This window comes from Alosa pseudoharengus, unplaced genomic scaffold, assembly GCF_046254945.1.
Source record: "Alosa pseudoharengus isolate Yale_2024_CS ecotype anadromous, Long Island Sound unplaced genomic scaffold, YU_APseudo_1.1 YU_APseudo_1.1_scf_13, whole genome shotgun sequence".
In the NCBI taxonomy this organism is placed as follows: Eukaryota; Metazoa; Chordata; class Actinopteri; order Clupeiformes; family Clupeidae; genus Alosa; species Alosa pseudoharengus.
In genome coordinates, this window is record NW_027468598.1 from 23,520,820 (window position 1) to 23,528,396 (window position 7,577).

Below are 7,577 nucleotides of genomic sequence, written 5' to 3' on the forward strand. Positions count from 1 at the left end.
GCGTACCCATTGCCCGGTGGGCCGACGCACATTTTTGGGCCGGGGCTGTCATAATTTAATAATAATTTTAAAAAAAATATCCACCGCGACGGTATTTGAGACACGAAACGCGGTAGGCCTAATACACCACAAAAGCGCAAGGGGGGCGCACAGAAGCTGCAAGACAAAAGGCTAAAAAGCCTACAAGTGGAGGCAGCAAAATGTGTCAAAATCACAGAAATGTTCACCCCAAGGTCGACTGTTACAGCGGGTGCAGGGCCGTCGACATCGAGTGCACAGGCTTAAGGAGTGGAACACAGCTTTGATGTGCAGTGTAGTAACAAAAAGGAAGGCGAAGGTGGATTCGGAGGAGGAGGGAGACGTTACGTTTGATGTGGCAACCCAGTCTCACGTCCCAGTCTCACGTCTGAACGTGTCACTGTCACGTTAATTAATCTATTGGGACGTGTTGTGTAACACGTTTCCTTGTTAAAAAACGTGTTGAGCAAAACGTAATTATCGTGTTACTATCACGTTGTATTTCGCTTTCAACGAGCCAACAGAACCACGTCATCTGTCAAAAAAGCCTGACCTCACAAAATGGGGAGAATGTTATTTGATGCTTTTGACGTGCAGTTTCACACTCTTAAGCCTGTTTTGAGTTGTGGATTAGAAGGAGCCACCTTCTGGCTAGCAGTTTGAGAAGCCTGAACCCCAGAATCCAGAAACAATAACCGAGCAGGGACGGAGAAAAAAGAAGAATCCAAATGGGAAATGAGGTGAGCTTTGCTACTGCCGCTAGCATGATTATTTTGCTAGCAATTGAGCAAAACATTTTAAAGTTGATTTAACATGAAATAGTAGCCTATGCATGGGCAATACTGTGAATTCAGAGTAGGCGTGCACAACTTATAATTTAGCTAACGTGCATGATGTAATGTTACATTAATCTGTAAAACAGCTGTTGTCTGTGTAAATTAGCGTAATATTGTTAGTGTGGGCTACAGCTAACAGCTGGGCCTATCAGCCAGGCATGTATAATCGATAATCATGATGAACGTGAATAGATTTCGTTGGGAAAACGCGCATTGTTATAGGCCACATATCAGGTATAAAACAATTGTATTCTGATACAGCAGTTCTCCAGATGTTAGATATACACTTATATTATAATATAATATTGTATTTCTTTAACCTGATTAAGAGAGGGGTTTAATTCAATAGAGAATTGCAATGTGTGTAGTATTATATTAGATAATAATATAGATATTAGATTAGGCTAGATTTAGATTAGATTCAACTTTATTGTAATTTAAAAGAGTAGGCTACAGGTACAGAGCCAATGAAATGCAGTTGACATCCAACCAGAAGTGTAGTTAGATAAATAGGCAAGTTTTCCAGATGACATGTGTACAGAGACAGAAATAGCCTATACAGTGAATATGGAATGTGTGTCTAGCCTGTGTCTAGCCTGTCTTGTGTCTTGTCTAACAAAACAAATTGATAGTAATACATACAGTAATAATGATAATAGCAGTAATTACAGTAGGCCACTCGCACTGTTGTTGGTGACGTGTCTGTTTCCTATTGTTCCATGCCACTCTCCTACTGTCTCCTTTACTGTCCTGCGCCACTCGCCTACTATATTTTGCCTCTTGCCTACTGTCCAGCACCATTCGTCTACCGTCTCCTATGCTGACCCACGCCACTCACCTACTGTTTCCTAACTGTCCCATGCCACAAACTGTAACATTAAGCTGACACAATCTTGCTGCACGGTTACTTATCTGCATGCAATCACTATTGCCAGCTGTTATGAGTAAACATTATATTGGGACACCAATATATTTCTGATTCATGGGCAGTGTATTTGCTACTGAAGAAAAGGAGAACACATAGTAATTGTTCTTGGATGGGTATTTAGAGTAAGGTTTCTATTGATCTTTTTCAGATAAGGCCTCTTCATTTTCAACTGTGAAGGATCTACATGGACTTGGTCTGGATAGCCTTTCCTGTTTTGATGAGCCAGTCGGTATGTATTAGACATTCTTTAGGATAAAAGGATAAAAGGAGCCATATGTTATCAAAAATTCTACACCCATATGTAGAAAAGCTTTGTTGCTGTTTGTTATTGTTGTTGTTGAAAACTACGTTGAATGCAAAGAGATACATATGTCCCTTGAGAGGAGAGGGATGAGTGTGGATGGTTGAATTGTCCAACAGGCATAAAAATCTGATTGTGTATGATTGTGTTTGTGTCTGTATATGATTTTTTTGTACTTGTTGCATTTTAAGCATGCTTATATACTTTACGCCATGGTGGTCTAAATTGTCTTTATTGCCACTTGCAGGGTCTAGAGGAAAAACCCTATATGAGCCCCAGGGTGAGTAGTGTATAATTACTTTATCCCAAGCTTGATTTTCGTAGAAAGGTGTTCAAACCAAAGTCAAACCAAAATCTTCTAAAATAATAGATAGATAGATAGATAGATAGATTTATTATTTGTCCTTTCGGAAAATTGTTCTGCGCCATACAGTAGACAGTTAGACAAGACTGAATACAAGACGGAATATAGACCAGAATTTCCCTCACCCCAACCGCCCCCACCCTACCACACCCCCACACATACACAACATCTGGGGCCGTATTCACAAAGAATTTTAAGGCTAAAAGTAGCTCCTAAGTGGCGAATTTAGGAGCAACTCCTAAAAATAATGGGCGTGTCACTCCTAACTTTAGGACTCCTAATTTTTTTCACTAAAAGTAATTCACAAAGCATTTTAGACCTAAAAGTAGCACCTAAGTCTGGGACAGCTTAAAAGTAGTCGAGAGGACTCCTAACTCACTAAGACCTATTCACAAACAGCTTTTTGTGGCATTTCACGTTGCGATGTTTTGAAATGCGTCGCCTATGCGGCAACAGGAGCTTCCAATCGCGAGGGAACAATTTTGCATTCATAAAAGGGATGCAATAACGCCACCAACAACAACCAAAACTACTCATTGTTAACATGTAAATTAAATGTAACGTTTCATTGTGAATCAAATTAAAATGGTCTCTTCTTTGCAAACGTAGGCATATGTGACATTCAATAATGTTGCAAAAGATACTGCATCAGTCCGTATGTTTCATTAGGCTACTACTGTAGGCTATTTGTTTTGCCTTACTCTTTATTCATTTAGGCTAGGCCTTTTTATTCAATTATTCATCATCTTCCGTCCTTCGAGCTACTTGTGTAGCGCACGCATTCTCAGACCTGTCACCTGTCACTCATCATCGTAAGGGAGGTGTTTGGAATCATTCCCGCGTTACAATCATCAGCCAATCAAGGTGGTCACTTCAGTCAAGCTCGTGCATGAGTAATGACGTCATCCATAGCAACGAAGACTCACTCTTAGTTTAGGAGTTGCCATTTTTCCTTACTAAGAGTAGGTCTGAAAGGCTTTGTGAATAACTTTTAAGAGAAAACTCCTAGCTAAAATCTTTTAGTGCGATTTAGGAGTACTCCTAGTGGTAAGATAAAAGGCTTTGTGAATACGGCCCCAGGACAGAAGGCATAGACTCCACTACACATGTATAGAATGATAAAGTGCAGTTGTGCATACTGTGATAGTCCAACTGGAAAAAAAGTGCATGGTCCTGCAGGTAACGTCTTGTTCAACAATGTAATGCTAGTTGGAATGAATTACCTACTGGCTCAATTTGTTTGGAAAGAAGGTAGCCTGAACTTCCCTGATGGCAACACCTCATATGCCTGGTGTATGGGATGTGACATATCTCTATTAATTGCATGACCTTTCTTCAACACCCTTCTTTCACAGGTCGTAGCAATACTGTCTAGTTTTTTCCCCTCAACATTGCTGGCCATGTTAACTATCTTGTTTTTTTTTGTCACTGACAAAGAGAAATACCAGGTAACACAACAAAAAAGTAGCATGCTCTCCACGTTATGGTTAAATTATCGGAATGAGTGCGATGGTGATGCAATCCTGCTTTTCAATTAGTTGAGATGGTGTTTGACATTAAATTATAAGCAGGTCAGTTTCACATAATAAGCTATTTGTTTCTTTGGGTCTGGGTAATTCATGTGACAAAAAATTCTGTTATAGGCTTCTACCGTTTTTCTGAAAAACAAAGCAGTACAACAACATTTCTATCTCCAAAATAATGCATTGTACGCATGTGTGTACTACGTAGTGCATGCAGCTTTTAATGTCCAAAGTAGCCTATACTGATTTTCCTGCATAAGAACTACAAATACTCCTCCAAAACTACAGTCTTGACACTTGAAGTTGTGGAGTTATATTTTAGTAGCCTATTCTATAATAGAATAAATACCCACATCAGTTTTACCCTTGTCTCACCTGTATACAACATATGTCTATGAATTGCAGTAGTGATCAAATGAAAAAGGAAAGAAAGGTGTCCTGATGTGTTGTTTAGGGATGGTCCTGCAATGTTTTCTCGACATATTTTTATGTCTTTTTTTTCTCCCCTCTACTTATGTTTTCACAGATCCTTGCTCCTATCCTGATGTATGGGTTGCACTTCATTATATGACTCTAACAGAACACTCACAGAAAGGAGAGTGGTGTCAAACTACAAGACAGCCAGCATGTAAGCAAGGCCTTGTTTGTCCTTGTTTGGCTACTCATTTGTCTACTTCCTGAAGAGGCTGAAGCATGATGGCCTTGACACCTCAGTCCTTGCTTCCATTAACAGCTGTGTTATGGAGTGCATCCTCACATCATGGTCTACTGCAGCGGTGGATACAGAGGACAATTGGCAGGTATTTTACATCACTTTTACATTACTTTTACTGTGATTTTGCTAGATATGGTTGTCGCTGTGCTGAATATAGGCCCATATTGTAGATCGAGAAACCGACTGTACAACTGATACATCTTGGGCTATACTATTAAGGGACAGCTGAATTGACCACCTAAACCATATATTTTCTGAAAGCAAATAGCCTCTAGAAGTCAATTAATATACATTAAGACATGTCCCACCTTCCTACTGACTTTGGTGCATCATAAGGCGTACATAGGCCCATATTGTAGATCGAGAAACGCATTGTACAGCGGATACATCTTGGGCTATACCATTAAAGGACAGCTGAATTGACCACCTAAACCATATATTTTCTGAAAGCCTATAGCCTCTAGATGTCAATTAATATACATTAAGACATGCTCCACCTTCTTACTGACTTTGGTGCATCATAAGGCGTACATAGGCCTATATTGTAGATCGAGAAACCGACTGTACAACTGATACATCTTGGGCTATACTATTAAGGGACAGCTGAATTGACCACCTAAACCATATATTTTCTGAAAGCCTATAGCCTCTAGATGTCAATTAATATACATTAAGACATGTCCCACCTTCCTACTGACTTTGACATATCATAAGGTGTACATAGGCCCATATTGTAGATCGAGAAACGCATTGTACAGCGGATACATCTTGGGCTATACTATTAAGGGACAGCTGAATTGACCACCTAAACCATATATTTTCTGAAAGCCTATAGCCTCTAGATGTCAATTAATATACATTAAGACATGCCCCAACTTCCTACTGACTTTGGTGCATCATAAGGTGTACATAGGCCCATAATGTAGATCGAGAAACGCATTGTACAGCGGATACATTTTGGGCTATACCATTAAGGGACAGCTGAATTGACCACCTAAACCATATATTTTCTGAAAGCAAATAGCCTCTAGGTGTCAATTAATATACATTAAGACATGTCCCACCTTCCTACTGACTTTGGTGCATCATAAGGCATACATAGGCCCATATTGTAGATCGAGAAATGCATTGTACAGCTGATACATCTTGGGCTGTACTATTAAGGGACAGCTTAGTTGACCACCTAAAGCATATATTTTCTGAAAGCCTATAGCCTCTAGATGTCAATTAATATATATTAAGACATGTCCCACCTTCCTACTGACTTTGACATATCATAAGGTGTACATAGGCCCATATTGTAGATCGAGAAACGCATTATACAGCGGATACATCTCGGGCTATACTATTAAGGGACAGCTGAATTGACCACCTTAATCATATATTTTCTGAAAGCCTATAGCCTCTAGATGTCAATTAATATACATTAAGACATGTCCCACCTTCCTACTGACTTTGGTGCATCATAAGGCGTTTGCAGGAAGGTGGACCATGTGCTAATGTATTATGTTAACTCACATGTATAAGTGACAAGCTTTAAGAAAATATATGGTTTGCATGGCTGAAACTGCTTTGCCTTTATGTTGGAGCTCAAAACCTATCATATGCCCCATTCATTTGCCAATATACAAAATAGTGCCATGTATTCATTTATGTCCTCCAACGTTTGCAGGAAGGTGGGCCATGTGCTAGTGTATTAAGGGACAGCTGAATTGACCACCTAAACCACATATTTTGTGAAAACCCATAGCCTCTAGATGTCAATTAATATTAATTAAGACATTTCCCACCTTCCTACTTACTCTGGCATATCATAAAGCATACATAGGCCCATATTGTAGATTGAGAAACAAATTGTTCAGTTAATACAATTTGGCGTACACTATTAAGGGACAGCTGATTCAACCACCTAAACCATACTAGGACTTGGTCCACCCTCTTTAAATACTTTTGCGCACTATATTAAAGGCATAGACCTGCATTTTATAAGTGGACTTTATAGTCATCAGTATGTTTGAACATGTCAAGAGAAACACTGAGATTGTAGTTTCTTTCTTTGTACACTTGTTTTATCTCTATTTCTAATTTCCAGGTTGTCAGCTGTTATCAGGCTCATCACCAAAGCAGAAAGACATGCCAGGAAGGAGCAAGGCACAGGCCAGGAAGGAGCAAGGCAAAGCCCGGGGATTTTTCTGCAGTTGTTGCTGCCCGTTATAGAAGGACTGCTCCTGAGAATAGATGGGTGTCTACATCGTTTTGCAAAATGGGTCTTCTACACATGATGTTTGTCAAGCACTGCTCATTGACTGGACAGGTGTCCTCTGTATTGTGACCATTGGTCATAGGCGCCACATGACTGTCTCAAAGTCCTCTACATCATTCCGGTGACGGGACTTCTGGCCTAGTCTGACAGGATGGGTCTTGTGTTAATCACCGCATCCTTCTCTCTATACTCGCTAACATGGGAATCTCCGGTTCTGCTCTCTCCTGGTTTGAATCCTACCTCACAGGACGCTCGTTTAACGTATCATGGCTTGGTCAGCTATCTGCACCTCACCATCTCACCACAGGGGTCCCCCAGGGCTCAGTACTGGGCCCCCTTCTCTTTGCTATCTACACCACCTCCTTGGGACAGATTATCCGTTCGCATGGCTTCTCATACCACTGCTATGCAGACGACACACAGCTCTATCTGTCCTTTCCACCTGATGACCCCTTGGTTTCAGCACGGATCTCGGATTGCCTCTCAGACATAGCTACATGGATGAAGGCACACCACCTCCAGCTGAACCTCTCAAAGACTGAACTGCTGGTCCTCCCAGCTAAACCTACCATACACCACGACATCAACATCAAATTTGACTCTCTGTCTGTTTCACCTACCAGGACTGC

At 40.5% G+C, this 7,577-nt stretch overlaps 1 long non-coding RNA gene across 1 annotated transcript; it reads left to right on the top strand.

Annotated features, from left to right (window-relative positions):
* The first annotated feature begins 399 nt into the window (after nucleotides 1-399).
* On the top strand, nucleotides 400-7,178 carry LOC143121198 (uncharacterized). Its single transcript, XR_012986430.1, has 5 exons — nucleotides 400-758; nucleotides 1,931-2,011; nucleotides 2,331-2,363; nucleotides 4,497-4,770; nucleotides 6,778-7,178. It is a non-coding gene; the product is annotated as an uncharacterized LOC143121198 (long non-coding RNA).
* Nucleotides 7,179-7,577: the final 399 nt, after the last annotated feature.